The 12,505-nt window shown below is 48.7% G+C and overlaps 1 protein-coding gene across 3 annotated transcripts in view; it reads left to right on the forward strand.

Annotated features, from left to right (window-relative positions):
* Positions 1-12,505, forward strand: part of CACNA1H (calcium voltage-gated channel subunit alpha1 H) — a 151,348-nt gene that overhangs the window by 54,660 nt on the left and 84,183 nt on the right. The window lies entirely within an intron of this gene.

Genomic DNA, 12,505 nt, shown 5'->3' on the forward strand with positions numbered 1-12,505 from the left:
GCAAAACACTCCAGCAACTGAAGTGTTCTCAAAGCATTTGTAGCTCTGGAACACTGGAGAGCTCATCCACATAGTGCAGAGCCTCTTGTCTCCTAGGGCTGCCCAATTTGAAATGATCCATCTATTGTTTTCCATTTTTAATTGGCAATTTCTGGTTTTAACACATTTCTTTGCTCTTGGCTGGATGCCCTGTTTTATTTAGCCCTCCTGAAGTGCAGGTGACATCTATTCCTGAAGGAGAAAAGAACTCTCCTTGTAGTTTTGTTAATGATGAATAATTACTCATTCAGAGCTCTACATTTAATTTATGAATTTCCTTCCAGTTTCATATTACACCATGAACTTTAATAACTTCCAGTTTTCACCTGGGAGTTGCAAAGCAGTGAGTGTTTGCTCTGAGCATCTTGTCTGCTCTCTGCTGTCACAGCAGCTCACCTTGAATCACACTGCTGGTGGTTCAGAGGCTTAGAACCATATCCAGAAGGGCTCAGGCAGATCCCAAATCTCTATGAGGCTGTTTGTGAAAATGCTTTGATTCTTTCCTGGAATTGGTGTGTCAAGAGAGGAGCTGCTGACTGGTGATGAGTGTTGGATAAAGGAAAGAGGAAAATCAAAGTAAATGGGACTCTGGCTGCTCTGGAATTCTGCTTTTCCTCCAGTTCTTTGGCAGAGCTGATGGATGTGCCCAGGAGGTCCTGTCTGACTCCCACCACGGGCACCAATGTTCTTGCAGGGAGAGGGCAGAGGACAATGGATTGTGCCAGGGCACTGAGGATGACCAGGAGCTTCCTTTTGACCTCCAGAGCCTTTTTTGCAGGCTGCAGGTTTTCATTTCACCTTGGGATTTTGTTTCCTCGGCCGGAAAATGTGCAGCTTTAACTCCGGGAAGAACAAACCAGCCCCAGGAGAGGTTTCAGCTGATTCCTTTGGGCAGAGCAGAGTGTCTGGCAAGGTTGGATATTGTATCCATAGATCATTTTGGCAGCTGCCAAGAGGTTTATGATTGGGTTTAGTGCTGCTTAGGCCATCCAAATGCTGGAGAGGATTTCCAGCCTAAAATTCTTGTTATGTCTTTATTCCTTTTAGAACCAAGGGCTCATTTTTAGAAGCTGGAAATGCTATAACTCCAGGTAAAAAGGCAGCTGCTGGGAGCAAGGTGCTTGCTTAACTGGGGTGTGGAAAGAGTAAATCATGACTGCAGGAGGTGAGATGCTAAATCAAAACAATTGCTTTGAGCAGAGAACATTTAACAAATAAAGCTATTGAGCTGTGCTCTCATTACATTTAATGGTTGAAGCTGGGGAGCACCAGGTCAGCAGTTAGATGAGGCCTCAAAGTAAGTAGTGCAGAAAGTACAACTGATGGGTTTAGTGGCTCAGGAGCTTCCCTGTGAATTGGTGTGGAATTACTGGCAGAAAGCACTTGGATGAGACAGGCCCAACTGTCCTGATCCATTATTCTGCAGGATAATGAATCTGTGGTGCTTTGCAGGAGTTATAGTATGGAGTGTGAACCTTAAGGTCTGGCAAACCTCCAGTGGGCATCGTGGCAAGCTGAGGACACAGCTGGATGGAGCATCCCTTGGGATTTGTCCCAGATGAGGTGGAAATCTGGTTGGTTTGTTCAGCCTGGAAAAGTGGTGGCTTCAGGGTGACCTGATTGTGGCCTTGAAGTGCCTGAAGGAGCCACAGGAAAGATGGAGAGAGACTATTTCCAAGGGCCTGAAGTGACAGGATGAGGGGGAATGGCTTCACACTGCCACAGGGCAGGGTTAGATGGGATACTGGGAAGGAAGGTGGGGAGGCCCTGGCACAGGTTGCCCAGAGAAGCTGTGGCTGCCCCATCCCTGGAAGTGTCCAAGGCCAGGCTGGACAGGGCTTGGAGCAACCTGGGCTAGTGGAAGGTGTCCCTGCCCATGGCAGGGCGTGGAACAAGATAAGCTTTAATTCTGTGATTCTAAGATCTCGTGTGGTTTAAGAGCTGGAAGATTCCAAGCACAGTGACTGCAGGTCATGCCCAGGAGTCTCCAAGGGCACAGGCTGATGTTGTTCAGACCACAAAAAAACCAAACCAAAAGCAGGTTTTTGCCAGGGAAATCTGAAAGTCTCTGCTCCAGAACATCCTGCAAGTGGTGCTCCAAGGTAGCAGGAGGGGCAGGCTCGCTCAGCTGCCAGGACTGGGATTCCAGCAGCCAAGCTGAAAGACATTTCCCTCCGTGGAGGTGATCCTGAACTTGCAGGTGGCAGCAGGACACACTGAACAGTGAAATGAGCTGTTGACCTTCCAAGTAGAAGAGTAAGCCAGAGGCACCAGACAGGAGAACAACCCGGTGCAAATCAAAACATCTAAAAGTAATAAAGGCAATGGCTGCACGTCTGGGTGTTGGGAAGGACAATAATTCCTTATGTAATCCTGCAAATGATTCATGTCTTGGTTCCCCTCATTTGTTGTGTAATAAGCTAATTCGTGTATATATTTGTTACGAAGGCACGTTCGATGGCAAATTATGTGAACTAATTAGCTTATTACAGAATAAATGAAAGGAGATGGAACCTAAATTAACTGTGAGGTTTGGCATGATATTAAGATCCCTTTATTGCACATGAATTTCAGCCACAGCAATATGAGCAGTAATTACAGGTACTGTTGTCACGCTCTGGATGATGAATTAGCCACCTAACCAAAGTCCAATTTAATTGGAATTACTGACACTCTCAATGGAGCCACCAAAGCTCTGCCACCTTCCACCAGCAGGCTCGGGGTGGCCAGGCCTGAACACAGAAATATTGGCCTGGGTTTTGGGTGACAGAGTTTGGGAAGAGGAGATGATTTCAGCTGCTTTGAAAACCACAGAACCATTGCTTGGATGATTCTGTGTATGATTTGTAGGAAAGCAGGACCTGTATGAGCACTTTACGATGCTTTTGGCAAAACTAGTTGGAGGAACAATAACCATCAGCAAGGCAGAACCAAGAGGAGATGAAGGGAACACTCTGTTCCTCTGGATGTGGTTGGTAGGACTGAGCCTTGAGAGCAAATGTGTCAGAAAAAATTACATGGACGTTTCAGGAAATGTCTGTGTGATTCAGGAAATGTCCATCCAACACAAGAGAGATTAGTCTGGCAATTCAGAGGGGCTGGGACTCGGCTGGTGCTGCTGAGTGACCTTTCCTGTGGCGTCTTCCTCACGTGTATTTCGGAAGCAATTGCATTTTCTAAAGGGCTTCCTTAACGAAGGACCCTCTTGGAATGAGTCCCTGGGAGCAGCTCTCAGATTCAAGCTCCTGTTGTTCTGAGCACATGTTGCCTCTCCGAGGTTTTGCTTAGGAAGACATCCCAGTGAACGAGTTAATCAAGTCATCCAAGGAACACAGCTCCGGCCCCGGCGAGGGCATTCTCAGAGGACACTCCTGCAGTGAGCAGCCCCCATCCTGCTGTCAGGGAGAAGACAAACCCTGGTTGTGTGCAGGAGAGCTGGAGACAGCCCAGCAGGCACACGGCACGACGCGAATGCCCAAGGAAGGAAAAGCTGAATCGCCTTCCAAGGAAAGCTGTCTGGAAAAGAGCGGCATGAAAGGAACCGTCGGCTGCTGCAAGAGCTCAGGGTGTTCTCAGGTGGAGAACTTCTCCTGGCACCTGGGCTCACCAGAGGTATGAGGGTGTCACATCCATGAAGGTGTGGGTGACCAGCTCGGGAGAGAGAACACATTTGGGGTGGGAAAGTAGGGAATTGCTTCCACCCAATTCCTCCTTCATTTGTCCTCCGGTGGACAAGTCCCTCCGGAGGCGGTGGCAGAGCAGGTGTGACAGCTGGCAGTGACAGCGTGTGCTGCACGAAGAACCCTCTTGTCTGCATGGGAAGGTACCTCTTCTGTGCTCCAGCCTGTCAGAAAAGCCCCTGGGAGCTTGTGGAAGCTGTCTCAGTCCAATCAAGGATTTGTTCATCCTGACCTGGTGTTCTGTGCTGATGAGGAGCTCGTTTTGTCTCCGTGGTGCTGACTCTGCACCCCAAGCAGCTGGGCCAGCTGAGCAGGTACAGAGCTTGGGGGAAATCTCAGCTTTGGAAAGACAAAGGCTCATTTGTCTCCTTTCACTGTCGTGTGGTGCCCTGATCTGTTCCACAGCCATTGCCCACTTCACGTTGTGTCGGCTACTGCTCATGATTGAAATCCTTCCCTGAGGGTTCCTTTATCACCTTATCAGCTGACACTCTAGTGGGAAGAATATCTTCTGTTTGAGTTAAAGTAAAAATTGTGTGTTCTTCAATGCACTTCTGCTGTGGCCAAACACAAGAATGAGCTCGGGGTCCCTCCTTGTCTGTGCTGTCACTCAGCCAAGAAAGGATCTTGTCTGAGGAGATGGGAAGCACGAACCTTCAATCTGAGACCTACTGGCAGGACAGGATTGGCAGGGGCATTCTTAGAATCACAGATGGTTTGGGTTGGAAGGGACCTTTAAAGCCCATCCAGTCCCATCCCCTGCCATGGGCAGGGACACCTCCCACTAGCCCAGGTTGCTCCAAGCCCCGTCCAACCTGGCCTTGGACACTTCCAGGGATGGGGCAGCCACAGCTTCTCTGTCAGTTTGAAGCCATCCCCCCTTATCCTATTCCTCTGGGATCCCACTTAGTCTACTTCCTCCTGGCTGGGCTGTCACTCAGATATTAATGAGGACCTTTTGGGGGGCCTGTTTCTCCATTGCTGGGACCTCAAGACACCTCAGCCAAGCTCTTTACAAAATTCCAGCTCAGGAAGCGTTTTCCCAGTTGTCCAAGGATCCTAGTAATGCTCTTGCTTGCCTGTCTGCTGCAACCTCTGTTCTCCCACTTCCAGTAGTCTTTAAAAATTTGGGGGAAGAGCCAAAAGACACTGGAGCAGAAGGAAAAAGGTCTGAGGTTTCCAACTGCAGTTGTGTTTGTGTGTGCAGTGTAGTTTTTAGCCCTGTTTTTAGAAGGAGCTGTCACAGTGGGTGCCCATGTTTTCAGTGCTCGTTGAGTACATAGTTTTTTGGCCAAAAGGACTTTTTTTGTCGAATGGTTCATTCTTTAAATCAGATATATGTGTCACCAATGCTTATCTGTGCTGGATTTGGCAAGAAAATAGTTTGAAGCTTTTCATTTCCACTGCTTCAGGATGATGCTTTGTCACTCAACTTGAATCTGGTTTAGATCACTGAAAATATTTCCCTCTAAATCGTGGGGTTCGAGTTTTGTTGGTGTTGCCTTTTTTTTTAATTTGGTCAGCCAAATAAACATCACTTTCTGCACTTGAAGAGCTTTCATGCTGAACAACCAATCTAAAAATATCCAGCCCTTTTAAAGCATCTCCGAGTGTGCTTCCAAGAGGATTAGTTGCTTTTGGAAAATCTCCTTCATTTTGAAGGTTAGAAGGAATTGTCCCGAATAGCACAAGTCAGAGAGGCCACCTTGATCCCTGGTGTGGTGCACTAACCTGGGGGTGTTGGAGGGACCCAGAAAACCTTCTGCAGCCTCTGTAGCTTTGGAAGAGTTTCACCCTGCCTCTATCGTGGATTCTCATGTTTTACAGTAGGACGAGGGGTGTCTTCAGCAAGGCATGACCTAAACTGGAGTCCAGTGAGGTGATGAGAAAACTGCTGGTCCTGAAGTACATCAACAACTGACCCAAGGGAATGGCTGGAGCTGTGTCAGGGCAGGGTCAGGTTGGATCTCAGGAGAAGGTTCTTCCCCCAGAGGCTGGTTGGGCACTGCCCAGGCTCCCCAGGGCAGTGGGCACAGCCCCAAGGCTGCCAGAGCTCCAGGAGGGTTTGGATGATCTGCTGGGGCACAGGGGGTGACTCTTGGGGATGGGCCTGTGCAGGGCTGAGGGTTGGACTGGATGATCCCTGTGGGTCCCTTTCAACTCAGGATGTTCTAGAGGTCTGTAGTTCTTACCGGGAAATCTTGGTTTGGTTTGATTGCCCCAAACCTGCTCCATGATCAGCTGCTGCTGCTGAACCTTGTTCTGTGAGCTTGGGAGAGGCTCGTGTGCTGAGCCAAAGGTTCAGCTCCTTCACCTTCATGTCCCAGACTGTGAGCTGGTGGATCCATCCAGGAGAACAAGATACACCTACACACACTCTGATTAGTGTGAATGAGTAAAGCTCAGACACTTGGACGCCTGAAATGTGTTTGGTGTCAGAGTTCTGCACGGAGGGCTCCCTCTGTGCACCCTTTGCCTAATAATCTCTAATATATAATTTAAACAAGTTGTGAGATACACTCATCTATAAGCAAGGATCTCAGTCTGGCTTTGGTGCCCTTGTCCTCGTTGCAAACTCTCATCTTTCAGCTTTGCTCTGCTGTAAAACTCTGATTTATGAGGCTCTCTCCCACAATGGACTCGTCACTGCTGAAGCTAAACAGTTAAATACGTTCCCTGTGCAAAAGATACTTTACACAAACAGTGGAGACAGAGGCTAATTATGCCAGTAAATCAAACCTCATGAATATGGACTGAGGTGGGATTTGTCAGAAGCAGCAGTTGTCTGAAATCAGTTGTCTGAAATTGGGAGGTTTTTGCTGCCAGATGAGGATCTTGCATTATTTAGTGTGAAACAGCAACAACAACTCACCTTCATTTTGTAGCAAAACCTGGGTTTATGCTGGTTTTAAGCCCATAGCTACACTTTCTTGTGGTTTTGGGCCACCAACAACAGCATCTCACTTTATTACACACTTTATTGTCCACTTTGCTTTTCAAGGTCCAGTGAGAACTGGTAGCACTGACCAGGGATTGCATTTATGGGGAACAAATCTGAGAGGTCAGGAGTCCAAGACATCCAAAGATGCCCAGTTTCCTTTTTTTTGGTCTTGAGAGCTACTTTTTAGAGCAGATTCATGCTTTGCAAGACTCTCAGTTTATAGAGAAATGGCTACAGTGAGCAAGCCCTCGAAGTGAAAGGAAAAGCATCTGTTCAGAGGACATTACTCAGTGTAATAAAACCTGTTGTTCTGACCACTGAGGTTACTTAACAAGATGTTTCATGAGGAAATAATTAAAATTGTGAGGTTGACTTCAAAAATAGTGAATTGATGATCTGCCAAGCACTCTGCCTGTAGAATGCTCTTGTTAGTCACTGGGCAGTGCTTGGGAGCCAAATCAATGTGCCCGAGAGGGCAGAACCCAGAGATAAAGAGCCTTTCAGAAATGGATACTAAAGGCCTTATAAAACTTACTGAGACCATCACAGTAATTAATAGCTCTCACAATTTATAGCATTGGATCTTGTCTCGATAAAGTTTATAAAAATAACATCTGAAAAGGCCCCGCAGCAGGGCCAGGGGAGTGACGAGGTAAAGAGTAAATAAACCCAAACGAGCACGGCAGAACCCAGGGTTGCTGCTGGGTTCAGGGTGATTGATTTTGATGCAGATAATGCCCATCTTTCCCCAAAGGACTCAATTTAGGCCGAAGCAAAAAGTGGCTGAGCACAAATTATAGCTGTCAGTCAAGGTGAAGACTTGAAATGGCTTGGAAGCACTTGGGCCTCTCTGTGTTTCTGGATCACCCCCTGCCTCAGCCAGACACCGGGAGCGCCTGAAATTTGGGGATCAGGAGGAATTCCTGCTGGCCAGAGCTGGGCTTTGTGGGGCTCTCAGTGAAGGCTGAGCTGCTGATTTTGGTCCCAGGCTTAGGGGAGGCTGTCGCTACAAATGAAGTTGGTTGAAGTAATTACGGGAGTGAAACGTTGCCCCGAGGAAGCTCCGGGGCTGAGCTGGGGCTGAGCTGCGGGTTCGTGTGCTCTGCCTTCAATTCTCACCTGTTCAGCTCCACTTCTCACAGTCGCCTTCCCAACTCTCCTCCATTGATTAGTGGCACCTCGAGGTTAATTCCGAGCTGCAGCAGCTCCTCTGGCACCAGCCATTAGTGCCTTCTAATCCTCAGTAATTCAGTGTTTGACTTGGCTCATTGAAGCAGTTCGGGTTGGAGTTTGGGTGGGTTTTTTCCCCCTGGATGGTTCTTTTTTTCCTTTTTTTTTTCTTTTTTAAATGACAGTAAAGCAAAAAATAACCTGCTCTTGAATCGGCTATAGCCAAGAACTTGCAAAAATTTTGGCAGAGCTCAAAGACAAGGATTTTTATGGTGAAAACTTCTTGACATAATAAAAGAAATTGTTCTGTGAAGTAACCCCAGAAAAAACAATGTAAACCTGCTGTCTCCCTGGGAGCAATGAGGAGGTCTGAGTTAATTGCCAGCATCTTTAATCTCCATCTCCCTTGTGATTTTCACTCTGGAGGCTCAGATTGACTCTGATTAGCTCGACTAGAAGACCTGATTCTGTCCCCAGTTACGCTGCTGTAAATCAGACGAGCATCTTTATTACAACTGATGAAATTGTTGTGGCATGAGCAAAGCAGGAGGGTCGGAATCACAGAAGACTTAAAAATAAGTCTGATTGTCCACTCGCATCCTGCTCATGTTAGTGGGGTGATCAGGGAGTGCCTGACTGGTGTCCAAGCCAGAGATCGATGAAGTTAAAATTGTCTTTATGTTCACCTGGGTGAGGTTTTTATTAAATTCTTGCAGTGATAAGAGAGAGGATCAGACATAAGACTGGGGGCTTTAGTACTTGCCCTCGTGGGTATTAATAGGAGAGAAATGATTTATCCCATCCCCGCCCACGGTGTGTGAGAGGTGAAGAACTGAACAAGCAGGGAAGGAGAATCAGCCTGAGCATCATACAGGGCCTGCAGTGGGTTGGAGAACAGCTCTGTGCTCTGCCCAGCCCGGGCCACTGAAGGCAAAAATCCTTTCCCCAGGCTGAGGGGACATCTGCAGTTTTGGGCACCACAATATGAGGAAGATCTGAAGCCAGTAGAGAATGTCCAAAGGAGGGACACGAGGATGGGGAAGGGCCTGGATTTGAAGCAGTGTGAGGACACTGAGGGCACTTGGGGTGTTTAGCTGGAGAAGGGGAGACTGAGGGGAAACCTCACTGCAGTTCCAACTGCCTGGACAGGGACAGAGGAGGGGCAGGGACTGAGCTCTGCTCTGGGGGGACCAGGGACAGCACCCAGAGAATGGCTGGAGCTGTGCCAGGGCAGGGTCAGGTTGGATCTCAGGAAAAGGTTCTTCTCCCAGAGGCTGGTTGGGCACTGACCAGGCTCCCCAGGGCAGTGGGCACAGCCCCAAGGCTGCCAGAGCTCAAGAAGCATTTGGATGATCCCCCTCAGGCACAGGATGGGACTCTTGGGGATGGTTCTGTGCAGGGCTGAGGGTTGGACTGGATGATCCCTGTGGGTCCCTTCCAGCTCAGCGTGTCCTGTGATCTCCTCTCCCGCTGGGTCTGCAGCACAATCAGAGCCAGCAGCCCCCTCCAGCACAACTGTGCCAATCATCTTAATGGAATCTTTCAGCTATTTCCCTACAGCTGCCAATACTGGTGCCACGTACTTTGCCCATCTTTTTCATCAGAGCTGAATTAGGAAACGTGTTCTCGCCGTCTTATCTGTGTGGATAAATAATTGTGTGTTGCATTTATTGGAGGCTTTGAACTGGTACATTTGGAGATGCTGTTTAATATGACTCTCTGTGAACAACCACGGCTTGAACAGAATTTAATTACTGAGAATGGATTGCTGAGATTGGAAAGCACAAGAAAGGTGCTCCAGGTCTTTGGAAGACATCTCCAAAGGGCTTGGAGGGCCAAATGCTGGAGGTGCAGTCAAGTGGATTAATCAAACTGGAAAGTGAAGAGAGGAGGAAGTCATTTCTGCTTAGTGAAATAGGTGAGATTGCAGTCAGGGTGCCCCAAGGGAGGAACAGCAGGCAAAGCAAGGCTGGAAAAATATACCCGTGTTCTTGGGAGAGTGGTGAGAGCTGCTGGATTTCCCCCTGACTTCATGGAATCCCAGAATGGTTTGGGTTGGAAGGGACCTTAAGGATCACCCAGTTCCACCCCCTGCCATGGCAGGGACACCTTCCACTAGCCCAGGTTGCTCCAAGCCCTATCCAGCCTGGCCTTGAACACTTCCAGGGATGGGACATCCACGAGTTCATCTGGTCTGAGAATTAAGTGTGTGGGATCAAAGTGTGCAGTGCAGCAGCGAACCTTGTGCAGATGCTTTTGTCTGAGTTCCAAAAATAGTTGGGAGAGTTCAGTTTGTGGTGTATAAACCAGCTATTGGCAGGTTCAGATGGTCTGGTTCCCATTTACACCCAGGCCCTGCTGGGGATGTGCAGTGAAAACGTCCCCGTGAAGTTGTTTGGAGCACTTGAGAGGGCAGCAAGGAAGAAGCCCCAGCAAGACAAGAATCAGGCTGGAAAAATCCCAGACCCTGTTCCAGACCAGACAGGTGGCTGTGCCTGTGTGTTGTCCTGCATTTCTCCAGAGCTCCCTGATTAGAAAAAGCAGGCGGATGTCTGTGATCCCTCTCTCCTCCAGGAACTGCTGCTACTCCCTAATCCCGGCAGCTCCGGGATCCTTCCCCTCGGTACTGCTGCCTTTATACTGGATGGTGAGGCCCAGAATGAACCCCCAGAGATGTCAAACAGGAGAACAAAAGCCCAGAGGTCTGTTTATGCCTCCTGTATCCCCTTGCTTTACAAGTGAGTAGTAAATAATGCAAGTTCTAATTACGTCTTAAATATTCGCAGAGCAGGATGAGCGTTCTGAGCCCTCCGGAGGAGAAACCTGGCGTGTTGATTGATTCTTGTTCAAAGTGCTGTCTAGAAAAATATCTCTATAAATGTTGGTTGGCCCTCAGTGTTGTCTCAGCAGCTGTTTCCCAGGTGGGGTGGTGGCAGCGCCTGCAGAAGCCCAAGAGCAGCCCTCGGGGAAACTCCTTTTGTACGGAGGGCTCTGTGTTTAATCATTCTGATATGTTAGATCTGAGGGTTGCCAGCCAAATGCAAATTCAGTGGAGAGGTGTAGCTGATATATTTGGGGTCTCTGGGCTCATTTGTCATCCCTAAGTGTAAATGGATGGAGCACCTGCTGTGCCAGCTGTGCCTCCAAACAGAGGGAAGGAAGGGAGGGAACTTGCAGAGCACAAAGGAAACAATTTCTTGGGTAATTGGCAGTGATTTGGTTTAGCCTTATGTCACCTCCCGACTTGATCCCTGTGTTTTCCCTGTGAACCTGCACTGGCTGTGAGAGGATCAGCTGCAGAGCACAGCCCACACAGGCGAGGGACGTACCCAGGAAGAACTTTGCTCTCTATAAATGTTTCACTCGTGTTCAGGGAAAGGCAGGAAGGGGCAGCTGGGCTTTGATTGCTTGTCTGTTCCAGGCGGCTGAACACCCCGATTGCTGCCCTGATTGTTAAACCCAGGCAGCTTAACCCCTTCCCAGGCTCCACGGGAATAACAGCACTGGAATCCACACAAAAAAAATGTCTCTTCTGCTGGAAACTATCTGCCACAGGTTGATCTCTGGGGTTCATGTTGACTAAAAGGATTCTTTTGGGGTTTGTTAAACCCCTGCCATTTCTGGGCAGGTCGGGACAGGACAAGGGGCAGTGGTTTTAAACTGCCAGAGGGCAGGGTTAGATTAGGGCAGGGTTAGATTAGATGTTGGGAAGAAATTCTTTACTCAGAGGGTGGTGAAACACTGGCACAGGTTGCCCAGAGAAGCTGTGGCTGCCCCATCCCTGCAAGTGTCCCAGGCCAAGTTGGACAGGGCTTGGAGCAACCTGGGATAGTGGAAGGTGTCCCTGCCTGTAGCAGGGGGTGGGACTGGATGGGCTTTAAGGTCCCTTCCAATCCAATTCCATGAGTTTATGATTCTGTGAAGCAAAGCATCGTTGTCCCATTGCTGACCATCACTAACCAGCAGCGAGGGTGGGATATGAAGGAATATCTAATGGATATAAGGAGAAACAGGAGATGTGGGAGATGTTTGTGTAAAGCAGCTAGTGTGTCAGCAAACCTGATTGCTCTGAGTCTTTAGCAACACTGACAGAATAAAGCAGCTGCAGAGACAATTTTTCCCTGCTCCTTGGCACATCCTGTTGGCTGGTTTTAGCTGGAGCTGTTCCTGCTGCCCTCTCACTCGAGTGCATGGGGGGTGTGAGGTTACACATGCCCCAACAGGGCAAGTGGGTTTGAAAACTGGCTGGTAAAACATCAGCACTGTGACTTTAGGGTGAGGAATCACAGGTAGGTGGGATTTCCCTGCCAGCACCTGTGAGTGGATGCAACGAGCCCTGACAGCCTCAGGGAAACTGGGAGTGCTGATGGTTGTGAGTACAGCAAAGCTCTCCCCTTGGACATGTGCTCACCTCCTGAACATCCATCTCTAAGCTTCTTTCAGTTCCTTGACTGAAAAACAGGAGAAAAGAGTCAAGGATTTGTGTCTGACTCCCCTGAAAGGGCTTTGCCCTGGTGGGCCAAGGACATGGTTTTATTCACTGCCTCGACAGCAAGTGCTTTATGGATCAGCTTTTCCCACAGAAAGCCCTCTACGCTGATGAGGTTTGATCCTTTTCTTCCCACAGCAAGTTCCTTCGCTGCAAACATGGTTTAAATCAGGGATGATACCGCTG

This window comes from Lepidothrix coronata, unplaced genomic scaffold, assembly GCF_001604755.1.
Source record: "Lepidothrix coronata isolate B3197 unplaced genomic scaffold, Lepidothrix_coronata-1.0 Scaffold101, whole genome shotgun sequence".
NCBI classification, from domain to species: domain Eukaryota; kingdom Metazoa; phylum Chordata; class Aves; order Passeriformes; family Pipridae; genus Lepidothrix; species Lepidothrix coronata.